The sequence below is a fragment of the Dipodomys ordii genome, unplaced genomic scaffold (genome assembly GCF_000151885.1).
Source record: "Dipodomys ordii isolate 6190 unplaced genomic scaffold, Dord_2.0 Scaffold249, whole genome shotgun sequence".
Classification (NCBI taxonomy): Eukaryota; Metazoa; Chordata; class Mammalia; order Rodentia; family Heteromyidae; genus Dipodomys; species Dipodomys ordii.
Window position 1 is genome coordinate 83,908 of NW_012267465.1, and position 18,356 is coordinate 102,263.

The 18,356-nt window shown below is 43.5% G+C and overlaps 1 pseudogene; it reads right to left on the bottom strand.

Moving 5' to 3' along the window:
* Positions 1–12,781: 12,781 nt before the first annotated feature.
* On the bottom strand, positions 12,782–17,422 carry LOC106000880 (annotated as a pseudogene).
* Positions 17,423–18,356: the final 934 nt, after the last annotated feature.

Below are 18,356 nucleotides of genomic sequence, written 5' to 3' on the forward strand. Positions count from 1 at the left end.
CTCTGCAGTCAGATGAATGTCACCCTTAATCTGTGCCCCACAACCCGGACCAAGGTTGGGCCTTCAAAGGAGGTAAGGAGATCCTATGGCAGGACTTAGGGACAGATGCCCCAAGCCAAAGGTCTAAGTGCAGATAGGCAGTAGATGCTCATGGCAAGTGGGAGGAAGAAGGTGTATGCACCCAGCAGAGGGGGCTGTTCTCTGTCCAGGTGTCCCCACAAGGCCACAAAAAGCCCAAATATTTGTGCATCACCAACTGATCATTGTAAATATAGTGCATCTGCTTTAAAAAAAAAAAGTAAAACAAAAAAATCAAGAGATTTGTTTTGTTTTATTTTGGGTCCAGTAGTGGGCCTGAACTCTGAGCCTGGGCGATGCCACTCAGCTCTTCAGCTCAAGGCTAGCGCTCTACCACTTGAGCCACAGCGCCACTTCCAGCTTATTTCTTTTTTTTTTTCTTATGGGTGGTGAGGAATGGAACCCAGGGCCTCAAGCATGCAAGGCAAGCGCTTTACCATGAAGCCACCTTCCCAGCCCAAATCAAGAGATTTGAATGAGCATATAATTTCAACTCCTGAGATAATACTGCAACCCACACAATTAAGTTGGTGTGTAATTTCTACCCTGTGGCAATAGAAACAAGACTTCTACAGGAGTGGAAGGAAGCTTTTTGGTTCACTGATTTAGAGGGAGAACTTGAATACAGAGCCCTAGCTCCACTTCCTCTTTTCTGATGGTTCACTGAGGATAAGAGTCTCATGGATTTTCTGCTCAGGCTGGCTTTGAACCATGAGCCTCAGACCTCAGCCTCCTGAGTAACTAGAATGTCAGGCATGAACATCCAACACATGGCTTCAGACTACAAATTTGGAGATAGAGTTTGCCTTGGTCTTTCTACAATCCTTCAGTGCATCACTTCTACTACTATTGGGACCATCGTTATTGTCATCTTGCAGGAGAGAAAAAATTACTGTCAGAGGCTCTGACTGACAGCTTCAGGCCTGAGCTCCAGGGCCTGGCTCTCTCCAGAACCTTTTAGTTCTACAGGCAGACCAGGGTAGCTAGTGCAAAGTAACTGAATCTCTCAAGCCTTGTGTGTGTCATAATATGGCAGAGTAAGCAACTCCCAAATACTTCCAGATTTTTAATGGAGGTTTAGGTTCTGGTACTGGCTGCTTGCACTGTCTGGTGGGACAAGGAGACAGGAGAGGAGCCATTAGTGTCATGTGTCACATTTCATAACAAACAAGGTCATATCATGGTCTACCATCTCCAAACACTGGAGCAGATGGTGGACCTTTGACGTTCACAGTGTTCAACTCAGGGCATAACAAAGCATGAATCTTTGCTAGCTGCCCAGAATGGAAAGAGAGATGGCAGGGAGGGAGGGATCTAGGGAGGGAGGGAGGGAGCGAGGGAGGGAGGGAAAGAAAGAAAGAAAGAGGGAGGGGGAGAGAGGGAGGAAGAAAGAGAAGGAAAGGTAGGTAGGAAGGAAGGAGGGAGGGAGGGAAGGGGAGAACACAAAAGGGAGAAAAAGAAAAGGAGAGCTAGGGAAGAAGAAAGGGAAGGAAGGAAGGAAAAAGGGAGGGAGGAAGGGAGAGAGGGAGGAAAATGGAAAGAGAGGGAAGGAGGACAAGAGAAAGGAAGGGGAGGGTAAAAGGAGAGGGAAGGTGGAGAGGGAGGGAGGAAGAGAGAGAGAACACTGTGAGGAGACTGCCATATGGTTCAGGAAGAAAAGAATTTATTGTGGTGAGAGCAAACTGCAAGTCTGCATGAGATAGAGGCATGTGGAGAGAGAAGAGAAGAGGGAGGGGACTGTGGGTTGCAACGGACCAGCTCGACCGGAGCACTGGGACCAACGGGACAGGGATCTCGGGATAGGTGGGCAGCGTGGCAGTGGGTGAGTGAAATTATATGGGGAAAGATGGGAGGCGGGACCACTGCAGATACAGAAGTGATCTCAGAGCCAGGGGAACCTCTCATTGTCCGAAGGAGGCATGACCAGCTTGTTCAGGAAGTGACCTCAAAGCCGGGCACCGGTGGCTCATGCCTATAATCCTAGCTACTCAGGAGGCTGAAATCTGAGGATCGTGGTTCAAAGCCAGCCCAGGCAGGAAAGTCCATGAAACTCTTATCTCCAATAAACCACCAGAAAACTGGAAGTGGCGCTATAGCTCAAGAGGTAGAGCGCTCGCCTTGAGCTGAAGAGTTGAGGGACAGCAACCAGGCCCAGAGTTCAAGCCCCACGACCCACAAAAAAAAGGAGGCGACCTCAGCAGATGAGGAGGTGACCTCAGAATCTGGGGTCTATTGCTGACTCACAGTCAGGTGGTTGACAGTCAGGTGATTACTGGTTTCAGGCAGGTGATTTCTGGTAAGGCCTTGCACTATCTTTCACAAGGAAGAAGGGGAAGGGGCTGTTCTCATAGGCAGACCTAACATTCCAGCCTTTCCATAGTTATAAAGGGGTACCAACTCTCCCTACTTCCTGCTGGCAAGGGGTGGAGATGTTGTCCAATCCTGGAGAAGGAAGCAGTAATCATTCTTAGGTGGTGGACACATGTATGGGTCTTCGGATGAAATCTGAATCTTATGAGGCACAGGCTGAGCAATAAGAAAACAAATACAAGAGGTCACACAAATAGAAGGAAGGGCATCCATTCATTCAGAGTGGAAAAGAAAAAATTGGATGACATGTCTAGTTCCTATCTCCTGTGTTCCAGGCAGTCCTGGAGTTGGCAGAAAATGTCCCTAGCTACTTCTGAATAACATCTGGCCACTGGGTAGGGAGAGCACAGTCAGATTGGAGTTAAGAGCCCAGGGGGATGCCTTAGGAGATGGCTGAATTACAAAGATGGGAGGATCCACAGACAAACTGTCCTGAGTCTAAGACTCACTATAAGTTCCTGTCCATTTAGAAGAAAGACAGGTATGAACATTAGATAGGCATGTTCTGGTTAATTTTGTAAGGGCAAGCACAAAATGACTCCGTTTAAAATGTGACACCATCCCATTTTACTCCTCTCCATGATCCCTTGTTGCCAAGAGAAGCGTGGGGTGGGGGGCAGGTACTCGTGGTTGGAATGGCTTGTCCCAGTTGGCATCTCTTTTGTTAGTCACAGGACTTGAACTCAGGGCCTGGGCACTGTCCTTGAGCTCTTTTACTCAAGGTTAGTACTCTACCACTCTGAGTCACAGGGCCACTTCAGCATTCTGCTGCTTAATTAGAGTTAAGAGTCTTGCAGGGATTTTTCTGCTCAAGCTGGCCTCAAACTGCAATGATCATGGGCTAGGAAGTTGGCTCAGTGGTAGAGCGCTTGCCTTGCATGCATGAGGCCTTGGGTTCGATTCCTCAGCACCACATAAGCAAAAATAAAAAAGCCGACAATAGCGCTGTGGCTCAAGTGGTAGAGCGCTAGCCTTGAGCTGGAGAGCTGAGGGACAGCGCCCAGGCCCAGAGTTCAGGCCCCACAACCAGGCCCCACCCCCCCCAAAAAAAAAGCCAGCCTAGGGAAGGAAAGTCCATGTGACTCTTATCTCCAATCAACTACCAAAAAGCTGGAAATGCAGCTGTGGCTCTATTGGTACAGCATTAGATTTGATGAAAAAGCTCAGGGACAGCACCCAGACCCTGAGTTCAAGCCCCAGTACCAGCACATAGACCAAAAAAAGAGCATATGTTGAAGCTCCTTTGAACAAGGGATGTTCATATGAATCAATGTTCTTAGGGGGACATGTAGGTACTTGTGGATGAGGCTTGGTGAACAGAGAGAGAGGGAGTGAAGGAGGACAGAGCATGCTTATACAATAGAGTCTAGCTTGTGGATCCAGGCTGCAGGGTAAAGCTGGGTAGGGATTTTTGGTGGAAGGAGAAAGGGGAGTCTAGAGATTGAGTTCTAAGCAGAAAAACCAGCTTTCATTCAATGCCTGAGTGTATGGCTGAGTGCAACAAGACCATGCAGCTCCAAGCCTTTGACAGCAGCCAAGTCCGAGGCAGCTTTACGCAAATTGCTGAGGGGTTTCCACTGTTTGTTCTTTGTTTTATTCTATCTATTTGTCTATCTGTCTATCTGTCTGTCTGTCTGTCTGTCTATCTATCTGCCTACCTACCTACCTACCTATCTACCTACCTACCTATCTATCTATCTATCTATCTATCTATCTATCTACCTATCTATCTACCTATCTATCTATCTACCTATCTATCTATCTATCTATCTATCTATCTATCTATCTATCTATCTATCTATCTATCTATCTATCTATCTATCTATCTATCTATCTAACTGTCCCAGAGGTCCTAGGCTTTGAACTTCAGGCCTAGATGCTGTCCCTGAGCTTTGGTGCTGAAGGCTGGCACTCTATCACTGGCACAGCTACACTTCAAGCTTTTTGGCAGTTCATTGGAGACAAGCGTCTCATAGACTTTCCTACTTGGATTGGCTTTAAACCATGATTCTCAGATCTCAACCTCTTGAGTAGCTGGCATTACAGGAGTGAGCCACCAGCCCCTGGCTGTTAGTGACATTTTAAACTAGGTTCTCTTGAAGATCCTGGACCTTAATGGGGTATTTAAAGTTCTCTTTGGGGTTTTCTTGTAAGTCTAGAGCTCTCTGCATGAATAAATACCATATAGAAAGGCTTGTCACTACATCTTACTTTTATTTCCCCCCTTCCTTGTCCTGTTCATTTTCCTTTCTCTCAAATTGTTACCATAGTTAATCTGAGTGTTCTCACAGTGCACAATAAACTTGCTTACATTTAACTGTCTTGAGTTTGGTGTTGACTTTATTGAGGGAGGAGGGAGAAGGAAGATGGAAATGCAGGAGAAATGGATTAGGGACTACCTTTTGGTAACAGCAGTGACAGAAAACATAAGGAAAATAAAGAGACAACACAACAATGGACCAAAAATACTAGAGTTTGGTGTAGACAGACTTCACAGCAAGAAGAGTTAAGCTTTTTTCCAAAATCTTGGACAGGGCATAGAGTTTTTAAACATTTTTTTTCTCCTCCTGACTAAAACATCAGGAGGGTGTTTGCAGATGAACTTTCCTGACAGGAGGCCCCAGGGGAAAAAAGGTAGAGTGCCGATTCTTAGCATGATAGTGAGAATTTGAGAGGGAGGAAGAGGAGAAGGAGGAGAAGGAGGTGGTTAGATGGACCCAGGGCAATGGGAAGCTTCTTTATTGGCCCAGCAGGGGGTGATCAGTGGGACACCAGGCAGAAATTATATATTGGGGGATGTTGCCAAGGCCTGAAATTCTGGGGGTGATATCAATGTCCTCAGGTGGCACCAGTGAGCATAAGGAGAAGTTCTGAAGGATGGAGGTGAAGTAGAGGAAGAGTTCCATGGGGGCCAGGGCCTCCCCAACACACATCCACTTTCCTGCAGGCACAGAAGAGGTGGGAGGGTGGAATAGGGTCTAGGGATTTTTTTCTTTTCTTCTGGTGTCAGTCTCTGGGCTTAAACTCAGGACCTGGGCATTGTCCCAGAGTTTTTTCTTTTTCCCCTCAAAGCTAACATTCTACCCCTTGAAGAAGAGTGATAAAGTACTAGCACTCTACTGCTTCTGGCTTTTTGGTAGATCATTGGAAATAAGAGTTTCATGGACGTTTTTGCCTGGGCTGACTTTGTACTGTGATCCTCAGATCTCAGCCTCCTGAGTAGAGAGGGCACCAGGTGTGAGCCACCAGTGCCCATGTTAAATGTTTCTTTTCTTTTCCTTCTTTCCTTCCTTCGTTCCTTCATTCCTTCCTTCTTTCCTTCCTTCGTTCCTTCTTTCCTTTGTTCCTTCCTTCCTTCCTTCCTTCCTTCCTTCCTTGTTGGTTGTGGGGCTTGAACTCTGGGCCTGAGCACTATTCCTCAGCTCTTCAGCTCACGACAAGTTCTCTACCACTTTGAGCCACAGGATAACTTCCAGTTTTCTGGGGGTTTGTTGTGTCTCATGGACTTTTCTGCCCATGTTGGCTTTGAACCATGATCCTCAGCTCTCAGCCTCCTGAGTAGCTAGGATGACAGGCATGAGCCACCCGTGTCTGTCGGGGTTGGGGACCTGGGTGGCAGGGAAAGTGAGTCTCTGTGATCACCTGGGCCCAGGGCATGCTCATCTCAATAAAAGTCTTGTCAATCATCTCCAGAAGGCTCAAGAACTACTTGTCTTCATAGTTGAAGTGCTTTCCAAACACTACAGAACTGATGACATTGGACACTGTGCAGCTCAGGAAGAAGGTGGGATCAATTGGGATGCCTGGCGGGGAAGAGGTGAGGCAGAGAGAGTGGAAATCATCTATGTTGGAGGTGATCATGAGCAATAATCATTTCATGAAAAAAGGCTTCACTCAGTGCTTGATGATGCAGTAAGCACACTGAGAGCCGGGTATAGTGGTGCATAAGTATAGACCCAGAACTGGGGAGGCTGAGGATAATTGGGAGTATAAGACCAGTCCAGGCTACACAATGACACATCCTCATCACCAAAATCTACATACAGATTTTGGGAGTCCATTGATGAAAGGGTCTGGATAAGTAGTTTCTAAGGGTCTTTAATATTGATAGTTATAGGGTGGGTACTGAGGCTTGAACTCAGGGTGAACCAAAGCTCCACTTGTGGTTTTAATGGTTAATGAGAGATAAAGAGTCTCACAGACTTTCCTGGCCTTGAACCATGTTCTTCAAGAATTGAGCCTACTAGTAGCTAGAGTTGCAGGAATGAGCTACGGGTGCTTAGCACATGTTAACTTTTTAACATGGAACCTGGTGGAAACCTCAGTAAATCCTGGAGAGTTTCTATCTTCTCTCATTTCAAAGATTTCTGCCACCAAGGCCCATCTTTTTATGGTTGAACTCTCCCTCCATTGACATCCCATCACCTAGCAGCCCTCCCCATTGTTGGAGCCTCTCCACCCCCATACCTTTGGTCTTCTGGAATTCTTCTAGTAAGTACCCGGCTTCTTCCTGAATCTGCTTCTCAATGCTCTGCTTCCCCATTCCAACGTTTCGAAGGACAGTCAGAGAAAAACGGTGAAGGACTTTCCATCATTCTCCATTGGCCATAACCAAACCTGCAGAGGTGTCAAGGTCAGTTTCCCTCTACCCCGTCCTGCTCTGTGGTCAACACTGTGGTAGTCAGGATGGAGACAAATTAGCAAAGGTCTCAACTCTGCTCTGGAGGAAACCTCCCCCAATTTTTCACTTAATTGGGGGGTGGGAGCACCATTAAGATTACCTCTTATGTGGAAATAACCAGATTAGTGAGTTGTTTGGAAATGTAATGAACTTATTTTGGCAGTTTGATGAATGGAAGTATTTATGACTGGAATGTTGGGTGGGTGCATTGGATGGTTAGATGGTTAGATAGGTGGATGGATGGAGGGATGGATGATGGATAGATACATGTATGGATGCACTGGTAGGTAATGGAGAAATGGATGGATAAATGGATGAATGGATGGATGGATAAAAGAGTAATATATTTGTGAATGATGAGGAAGCTCATAAATGGATGGATGGAATGATAGACTGGTAGGTGAGTGAAAAATCATTGAGAGGTATATACATAGTTGGTTGGAAATATTCTTATTGTTTAAATTAAGCAAATTTTTATGGAAACGTCCATTGTGCTACAGAAATACATTGCAACGGATTAAAGTCCAACACCAATGAAGAGAGAAATTATGGCACCAAAATTTTCCCTCCTCTACCATGCTAAGATAGATTTCTATTCTATCTACAGTTCTCATTTTCTAGGATTTGCTCTACATAAACTTGTGCAAGTTTTCAACATTAGAATCTTAATTATGTTAGGAAAAGAAAAACCAGACCTCAAGCCAAAAATGTCATCACAATTTCCTGGGGACTGTTCAAGAACAAAATTCCACCAACAGAGCAAGTCTAAGAAGATAGACATAATCCTTTGTATTTTATCTGACCATACTGGAACCAAATGAGTTCTCAATAACAAGGCATACAGTAGAAAAAACACATGGAAATTAAAAAGCACATTGCTGAGCAACACATGGGTCACAGAAGAAATGAAAAAGTTCCTACAATTCAATGAAAATGAAGACACAGCACAAAGAAACCCATGGGACACAGCGAAAGCATTCCTGAGGGGCAAGTTTATTGCTCTCAGTGTGCACATCAAGAAAACAGGGACAGACCAAATAAACAATCTCATGATACAACTAAAACTGCTAGAGACACAAGAAAAAGTTGAACCTAAAGTTGCTAGATGGAGCAAGATAACCAAAACAAGACCTGAAATTAATGAAACAGAGACTAAGAAAACTATAAATAAAATGAATAAAACCAAAAGCTGTTTTTTGACAAAAATCAATAAAATTGAAGGGCCACTGGCAAGATAAACTAAAAAAAGAAGAGAGGAGACCCAAATTAATAAGATCAAAGATGCCACAGGAAAAATTACAACAAACATCCAAGACATCCAAACAATTATAAAGAAATATTTCCAGACTCTATACTCAGAAAGGAAGGAAAACCTAGCAGAAATGGATGAATTCCTAGAGAAATACAAATTGCCCAAACTGAACCAAGAAGAAATAACTCAATTAAATACACCAATAACCTTCAATGAGATAGAGGAAGCAATCAGAAGCCTTGCTCTGTAAGACCTTTAAGGAAGAACTAATACCCATATTCCTCAAGCTCTTCAGAGAAATAGAAGCAGAGGGAGTAATCCCAAACTCATTCTATGAAGCCAGTATAACACTCAGCCCCAAACCAAGCAAAGACCTAACAAAAAAAGAGAACTACACACCAATCCCTTTGATGAACACAGATGCAAAACTCCTCAATAAAATTTTAGCCAACAGAATCCAGAAACATATAAAAAAAATCATGCATTATGACCATGTAGGCTTCATCCCAGAGATGGGGGGATGGTTTAACATACATAAGTCAATAAGTGTTATCCATCACATCAACAGATCCAAGGTCAAGAACCACATGATTATCCCTATTGATGCAGCAAAGGCTTTTGATAAAATACAACTTTCATTCATGTGAAAAGCTCTGAAAAAAATTGGAGTAGAAGGAACATTCCTTAAAACAATAAAAGACCAACAGTCAATATCACACTTAATGTGGAAAAACTACAACCAAATCCCCTAAAAACAGGAACAAGGCAAGGATGCCCACTCTCCCCACTCCTATTCAATATAGTTCTGGAATTCTTAGCCAGAGCAATAAGGCAGGAAAAAGACAATAAAAGGTTCCACATAGGGGAGGAAGAAGTTAAACTATCTCTTTTTGCAGATGACATGATTTTATACCTTAACAATCCAAAAGGCTCCATCCCCAAACTTTTAGAGCTTACAAACCACTTGGGCAAAGTAGCAAGATACAAAATTAACCCACAAAAATCAGTCACCTTTTTGTACACCAACAATGTGCAAGCAGAAAGGGAAATCAAGGAAACAACCCCATTCATCATAACCTCAAAAAATACCTAGGAATAAACCTAACCAAAGATGTAAAGTATGTATTTCATGAAAATTATAAAAGCCTAAAAAAGGAATCATAGCAGATACCAGGAAATAGAAAGATCTCCCATGTTCTTGGATAAGCAGAATTAACAGTGAAAATGGCTATACTGACAAAATTGATATATATATACACATTCAAAGCAATTCCCATTAAAATCCCAATGATATGCTTTACTGAAATAGAGACAACAGTCCAAAAGTCCATATGGAACAACAAAAGACCTAGAATAGTCAAAGCAATTCTAAGCAAAAGAAACAACACAGGGATCAAGATACTGGATTTCAAGCTCTACTATACAGGCATAATAACACAGACAGCTTGGTACTGGTACAAAAAGAGACCTGAAGACCAATGGAACTGACTAGAGGACCCAGAAATAAGGCCACATATATAGTCGGTTGATATTTGACAAAGGAGCCAAAGACATACAGGGGAAGAATCATAACCTCTCCAACTATTGGTGCTGGGAAAACTGGGTGGCCACATGCAGAAAAATGAAAGTGGACTCTAGCCTATCACCATGCACCAACATCAACTCAAAATGGATTAAAGACCTTAACATCAAACCTGACACTCTGAAACTACTGCAGGACAGAGTAGCAGAAACACTTGAAGTTATAGGCAAAGACAGAAACTTCCTGAACAGAGTCCCAGGGTCACAACAAATCTGGAGAGAGACTCGACAAATGGGACTGCCTTAAAATAAAATGTTTCTGCACAGACAAAGAAATAGCAATCAAACTAGAAAGACAGCCAACTAACTGGGAAAAATATTTACCAGCAGTATATCAGACAAGGGTCTAATACCCATTGTATACAGGGAACTCAAGGAACTAACCCCTCACAAATCTAACAAACCAATCATGAAATGGGAAAGGGAACTAAAGAGAGACTTCTCAGAAGAAGAGATAAAAATGGCAAAGAAACACATGAGGAAATGTTCATCATCCCTGGCTGTAAAGGAAATGCAAATAAAACAACCCTGAGATACCACCTTACCCCAGTCAGAATGGTCCACATCCTCAAGTCAGCCAACGACAAATGCTGGAGGGGATGCAGAGAAAGAGGAACCCTATTACACTGCTGGTGGGAATGTACACTTTATACAACCACTTTGGAAAGCAGTCTGGAGATATCTCAGAAAGCTAAATATAGACCTCCCCTCTCACCCAGCCATACCACATCTACCCTGAACAACAGGAACCAGTATACAAAGACACATGCACCTCCATGTTTATTGCAGCACTGCTCACAATAGCCAAGATTTGCAAACAGCCCAGATGCCCCACTACTGATGAGTGGATCCAAAAATTGTGGTACCTATACACAATGGAATATTATGCACCCATTAGAAAGGACAAACTAATGGCATTTGCAGGGAAATGGATGGAACTAGAGCAGATTATTGAGCAAAGTAAGCCAAGAACAAAGTGACAAACAGCACATGGTCTCCCTGATATGGGGATGCTAAAACCAAAATACAAGAAGATATGGCAAACAGGACTCAAGAAGCAAAGGATAGCCACCCATTTTGTCATATCATTGCTAAATGACTTCATGTTCTAGACCACATATATGGTGGATATATGCACGCAACAGAGGGAAGCCTAGAGGAGGAAAAGAATAAGCAGGAACAGCCCACACTAAGCAAAAGGAAAGAAATGTAAACATCACCTGATGTGGAAAAAATAACTTGTTTTGTCAAAACTCATAGAATTCACCAACTGTACAGACCCTGATAATGACAATTTGCCTTGTGAAAGCTAAAATGTGTTTGTGACTCTAACTGTCACTATTCCACAATACTGTGAAATATATGAAATTTATGTAATCACCTCATCTCCATTGAAGAAAAAGAATGAGAGAAGGGATGGGTTAAGAGAGATGGGTGACAATGTTGTCAGACACTTTGCACTCATACACTGTTTTGTAGAATGAGAAATTCTTTGTACAACTACTTACAGATAATAAAAATCCTGCCACACAGTTGTCTGACTAACTTGACTTCTCATTCTGGACATTATCCATCCTGTGACTGCCGTGGTGAAAAGACCATACAGGAACAGGAAGAATCCACCTCTCCCGTGTATTACAGAACCACAGAACTTTAAGTCACAAGATGAAAAAAGCCACTGATTCTGCTCTGAACACAGGAGAGAATATTCATTCAAGTTTATAGCAGTGATTATTAATGAAAATTAGTGGCCATAGCTGCTCAAAGTCTAAGGTAAATGATCCAAACTGAACAGATCATCTTTATGCTATGTCCTTGCTTATATACTCAGTGATAAGTTCTTTTTTATACCAATACTTAGGACAAGTTAGTATATTCCATTAGAAGCTAATCCGATTTACTCAGGAGTAAAACGTAATTAGATTATTTACAGAATACTCTGAACATCTATAATTCTGTATGGGTTCTTGCTGGAAATGATTCAAAAGACTTTGGATACATTCAACTTTGCTCTGCCAATAAAGGAGGCAAAATTCTGACATCCTTGAAAGAAAATTAAACTCAGGGATCATCTCCAAGCTTTCCCTCATGGGGAATGAGATTCGTATATAAACCCACAGTGTAACAGTGTATTGTTTATTTGAGGGGCAGAGGGAAAAGACCTCCTGGTGAGGGAAGACACCAGTTACAAGAGTACAAATGCAAGAACAATGATTACAATAGTAATACAAGAAGAGTGAACTAGAATCATTCTACAGGAAACAACTTGTGGAAGAAAAAAATGTAACTGCTGTCTCAAAAAATCATCTGTATGAAGTAGAAACTCGTTTCAGTAACTTTAGTAGAGAACATATTCTAGAAAGAGGAGGTTACTGGATGTAAAATTCTAGCAGTAATTTAATAGAACAGTCCCAGATGGTTAGGCTGAGGCCATCACCTAAGGACAATGAAAGCGTTGTCTGGGGATTTTTGGGTGATACTTGCAGAACTTTTAAACTGTGCATAAACCAAATTGAATTGTTTTCACAAGTGTTGTAATGTTTCTAATAGCAACAGTTATGTTCTACATGCACTTCAATTTCACAGCAAGAGTGGCATAGAATACCTAAACACAGGACAGAGCATTCATGCAAGATATCTAACTCATTGATACAATGATGCATACACTTCAAGATGATTACACTATCATTACATCTAGGGCTTTCTCCAACTACAAGGTGGTGGTTATGGAACACAAGGCCCCAGCTATCAACATCTAGAAAGCATTTACCACCACCTATGTGTCCTCTTGTTTTGTATTTTTTCTTCATTTTTCTTAATCAACACTGCTGTTGTTGCTGCTCCTTAGTAAAACTGGTAAAAAAAAATTATAATCATTGAATGTAGCACTTTGGCAATCAAGATATTTGAAGCCTTCAATCTTCTGAGGCCAAGAAAGCACTGTGGGACAATTAGAACTCTGATTATCAAACAAGGTGGTCACAAATTTTCCTGGCTTGAAGACTTCTACAACGTTCCCGATCAGGTTGTCATAGGAAGTCTGCCTTAAAGTTTGTGTCAAAGCCAACCTAAGAAAATTCTGGTTCTGGAGCGATGGGAATAGTGCAATAAGTTCCGTCTGAGTTCATTGCATTCATTGAGTGCCCCCAAGGCTTGAACAGTGTGGCATCAATGACAGAACCTGGTATCAGGTCGTGAATTCCACTCTCACACGAGTGACATCCTTTGCAGTAACACCATCTTTCATATAGAACTGGTCCATAACTGCTGGGTCAAGCTCACTCATCAGAATTGACAGGTTTTGATCTGGCTGACTGATTACTTGACTCTCCAGGAAATCCAAAGCATACAAGTACCAACAGTCAGAATTCACCCGTCCCATACAATATGCTGCTCCATTTGGGAAAATTGCATTAAGAAACTCTATTTTTTCCCCTGAAATTCCAGTGTGGGTATCCTTGCTGGGACAGCTTTATGAAATTCTTAGGAGAATAAAAGAAGCTTTGAATTGAGTCGAACCCACTGTAATCCCTAGCAAGCTTCAATAGTGGAACCAGTGCTGTGAGCAAGAGGGTGGTACCCCATGTCTTCAAATGAACCATCTCTTGGAGACAAACACAGTACTTGCACTGAATCCGTACACTTCCTGCCTGTCAGATTTTGTCACACTTATGATTGAACATTGTACATCCTTCAAAAGTACATCCTACTCAGATCTTGGGGTAGTGCAAAGATCCCCAGATCCTTGATTTGCATTGGGCTGCTGCCAGAAGAACCAAACCTCCAGCAGCTTCTCGGTCTCTTTGAAAAACAATGCTCAGCTACCATCACTGTGAGACTAGAGAACAACCAACGACCACAGAAAATCAACTCAATTAAATCTCTTCTCCCACCGCTGCTGCGGATGATCCCAGCTGTTAGCAAAGTCCAGGTTCCTTTATTTTTTTTGGCTATAATTTTATATTAACTTTTTAAAAAAAGGATTAATACAATTTTCCCGGCCTGTGTGTGTGTGTGTGTGTGTGTGAGTGTGTGTGTGTGTGAAAGTTGAACATGAGTCAATTGGAAATAGAGGCAGATACAGTTCCATCTCTTATACTCCACTACTTTCCCATTAGAGAGAGTAGAGCGAGAACTAACTAATGTCGCCAGACATACTGTGTTGGAAAGATTCTTCTTCATTAGAAGACTTGCTAATAAATGCATTTTTGACAGATTCATGGAGCAATAGCTAGGAGGGGGAAATACAGGGACCAACAGGTAGATGAGAGAAGGAACAAGGTGAGCTTGATTGTGATAGAAGAATACAGACTGGTGGATGCCAGAGGTACACTAGAAAAGAAACTTGTGGAACCTGTTGTGTTTATACACGTGTATGCAGAGGAAGACAAAAGTAATGTTGGCAAGGCCACACGCTAATGGGTCATGCCTGGGATCCTTGCTACTGAGGGGGTAAAAAAAGCTCAGGGGCATTGTCCTGCATTTAATCCCCAGCCAGGGCTCACCCTCCCCCGCCCCAAGATTCATAGTAAATCCAAAAGTGGAATGCCACTTGCTGGGTGGCATTACCTGCTCTCTCTCATCACCTGTATTTTTTTTTCTTTGTGCCAATCCTGGGCCTTGAGCTCAGGGCCTGGGCAATTGTCCCTGAGCTTCTTTTGCTCAAGGCTAGCACTCTACAACTAGAGCCACAGCACCACTTCCGGCTTTTTCTGTTTATGTGGTGCTGAAGAATTGAACCTAGGGTTTCATGCATAGGAGGCAAGCACTCTACCACTGAGCCACCTTCCCAGCGCAACTTTCATGTCAGCAAATTAGCCTAATTTTGATAGTTTTCTTAAAGGACTCAAAACAAGGAATCCTTGAATTCCTGCTCTTCTCAAAGAACATGGAACATACCAAATGCACTGTGATCATTTTCTTTCTCCTTTTTTCCTTCTTTCTTTCCTTCCTTCTTGCCTGCCTGCCTTCTGTCCTTCCACTCTCTCTTTCCTTTTCTCTCCTTCCTTCTCTCTCTCCTTCCTTCCCTCCCTCCCTCCCTCTTTTCTTCCCTCCTTCCTTCTTCCCTTCCTTCCTTCCTTCCTTCCTTCCTTCCTTCCTTCCTTCCTTCCTTCCTTCTTTCTTTCCTTCCTTCCTTCCTTCCTTCCTTCCTTCTTTCTTTCCTTCCTTCCTATTCTATTCTTTTGTGATTGTGGATTCTGCCCACTTTGGAGAGCACAGAATGAGGGCAGGTCTTCAAGTGATTGACAAAGGTCCCACTAAGTTTCTAACCAAGACACCCAACCTCTCTTACTCAGAAAAAGTACATGGCCACTAGAAGAACCTTGAGAAGCTCTGGAGACCTCCCCCTTCTTCAGGACCCACGAGGTGCAAGTATCTAGACACCATGGGTATACATGTGGGTGGTGGGCCAGGCAGCATGCGGGACAGTGGACAGTGATAAAAGGGAGGCCCTGCTGGGTGCCGATGGCTCACACCTGCCGTCCTAGCTACTAAAGAGGCTAAGATCTGAGGATCATGGTCCCAATCCAGCCAGGGCAGAAAAATCCCCATCAGACTCTTCTCTTTAATTAACCACTCAAAAACTCAGAAGTAAAGCTGTGGCTCAAGAGGTAGAACATTAGCCTGGAGCACAAAGAGGCTCAGAGACACTGCCCCAGTCCTGAGTTCAAGCCCCACAGCCAACATAAATAAATAAATAAACAAATACATAAATAGAGACTCAGTGGGCCTTTTCTGCACTGGCTGGCTTCACACTGTGATTCTCAGATCTCAGCCTCTTGAGTAGCTAGGGTTGCAGGCATGAGCATCCAGCATCTGGCTGGATCAGTATTATTTTATCTGATCAGAAGCATGTAGACATTTCACCTTTGTGTTCCTCCTTGGTCTCACTTTGAGGGCATGCATAGAGTCCTGCATCATTTATTATGTGCCCGTGTGTTTGAGGTATAGCTTCGGCATTGTAACCACTTTTCTTTGGTGGTGTTTGGTCATGGTTGTAACTTACCATAGCCTTGGAAGTTCTGCTCTATGATTGCTATTTCTCCATGGCCACTGAAGTCATCTGCTTGATCTACCAGCGCCTCCTTCCCTGTGTCATGTCTGCATAAAATAACCACTGTCCGGGGACCCAAGTACACATTGAACAAGTTGCCATAATTCTCCTGGAGCTGGGAGGGAAGGAAGGCATGGAGGAGGTGAGGGCTGAAGTAGGTCATAAGGACAAGTCAAGGAGTTGATGGAGGGTTGAGGGATTTCAGAGGAATGCAATAACAGATAAAGATACATCTTAGGTTTGAAAGGACTAATGGACAGTCTTTACTTCTGTGACCCTGGGGTGGGGACCCACACCAGATAACCAAAGTTGAAAGTCCTTGGGAGCTGGTGGCTCAAGCCTGTCATCCTAGCTACTCAGGAGGCTGAGATCTGAGGATCATGGTTCAAAGCCAGCCTGAGCAGGAAGGTCTGTGAGACTCTAATCTCCAGTGAACCACCAAAAAGCCAGAAATAGATCTGTGGTTCAAGTGGTACAGCACCAACCTTGAGCACAAAAGCTCAGAAACAGCATCCATCCAGGCCCTAAGTTAAAGCCCCAAGACTCTCTCTCTCCCTCCCTCCCTTCCTGTCTCTCTCTCAGACACACACATACATACACACATATATAAACACACATACACACATACCTAAACACACAATGAATGTTCTGGTTTCCTTATATGTAAAGTGATGGATGTATATTAGAGAAACTCAGATCCATGCTTCCTTCTACATAATGTTAACTTTCTAACCATGTTTTTTTATGTGTGTACATGCTTTATGTGTGTGTGTCTGTGTGTGTGTGAGAGAGAGAGAGAGAAAGAGAGAGAGAGAGAGAGAGAATACTGGGACTTGAACTCAAGGCCTGGTCACTGCCTCTTAGCTAGCACTCTACCACTTTGAGCCACCTCTGGCTTTTTTGTTATTTTTGCTAGTGAATTGGAGATAAGAGTCTCACGACTTTCTTGCTCAGGCTGGCTTGAACCAGGATCCTCAGATCTCAGGTTCCTGAGTACTTCAGATTATAGGCATGAATAACTGGCACCCATGGTAACTTTCTAGAATCATGAGATACTGACCCTCCAATTTGTAAAATAATCTGAGCACAAGAGCCCTTGTCTTCCAAACTCCTGACATTAGGGAGAGATGGGCACCGATGCACAAGGAATGTAAGTTCTCATTTAGTTTCTGATTCTGGGATTGTTTTCCACATTCTGAGATGGCCAACCAAGTGTGTCCCCTATGTGTGCTTTTGCCCTGGGCACCTGGCCTTAGGGTTCATGGCTTCCTCTCCTGTGGGGGGAGGACCACAGACTCACCTTCATGAAAGAGGGGAAAAAGGCATCGTTGCCTGCAGCATGTTCTCCAGGAAAGGAATTGGGATGGGGCCTGGGGGGCAACTTGTTGATTTGTTTCCAGGCCATGAGGATGAACAGACAAGACACACTGAATGCCAGAATAAAGGTCAAGGCCCCTCAAGTTCCATCATGCCACCCTGAGAGAGAGGTTCGCTCCTCGGCTTCAGGTCCTTCTTAAATAGTTTCTGGGAGCTTAAACTGAAATCTAAATATCCTGAAACTCAGGTGTGCTGGGTGTAATGCCATCAGAGGAACAGACTCCTTGGCAGGGGATTTATGTAACTTATAATCTCCCCCTGAGTGCAAATAGATTGAATTCACCTTTGGGAAAATCTCTGGGGAGGGGTCTTCTCCTTTCTTCCTATTACCTTTTACTGCTTTTTGATTCTTTTTTTTTTTAAATTGTCAGTCGTGGGGCTTGAACTCGGGACCAGGGCCCTGTCTCTGAGTGCTTTTGCTCAAGGCTAGTGCTCTACCACTTTGAGCCCCAGTGCCACTTTTGGTTTTCTGGAGGTTCATTGGAGATAAGAGTCTCATGGGGACTCTCCTTCTGGGGCTGGCTTTGAACTGCCATCCTCAGATCTCAGCCTCCTGAGTAGTTAGGGTCACAGGCATGAGCCACCAGTGCCTGGTTTTTCTTCCTGTGTTGAATTCCCCAGTTCTTCTCATCCCCTGGTTCAAAATTCCATGTAGACTGGAAGATAGTTGAGTATCTTTGTTGAGATTAGGACTCAACACAATGTAGGTTCTCAGGTTTAGCTTTTCCTCACTGGAAAGTGTCTATCCTTTTGGGTCTCAGTTTCCTGTCTGTCAAGTAGGGCAGCCATTCTATTGTAGTGTGTGTGTGTGTGTGTGTGTGTGTGTGTGTGTGTGTGTGTATGCGCGCACGCACTCAGACTGTGGTCCTGCTCTTGCTTGACATTTCTATTCACAGCTGCTGTTCTACCACTTCAGTCCTCCAGCCCACTGGGTTTTTTTTTTACTGATTAATTAGAGATTT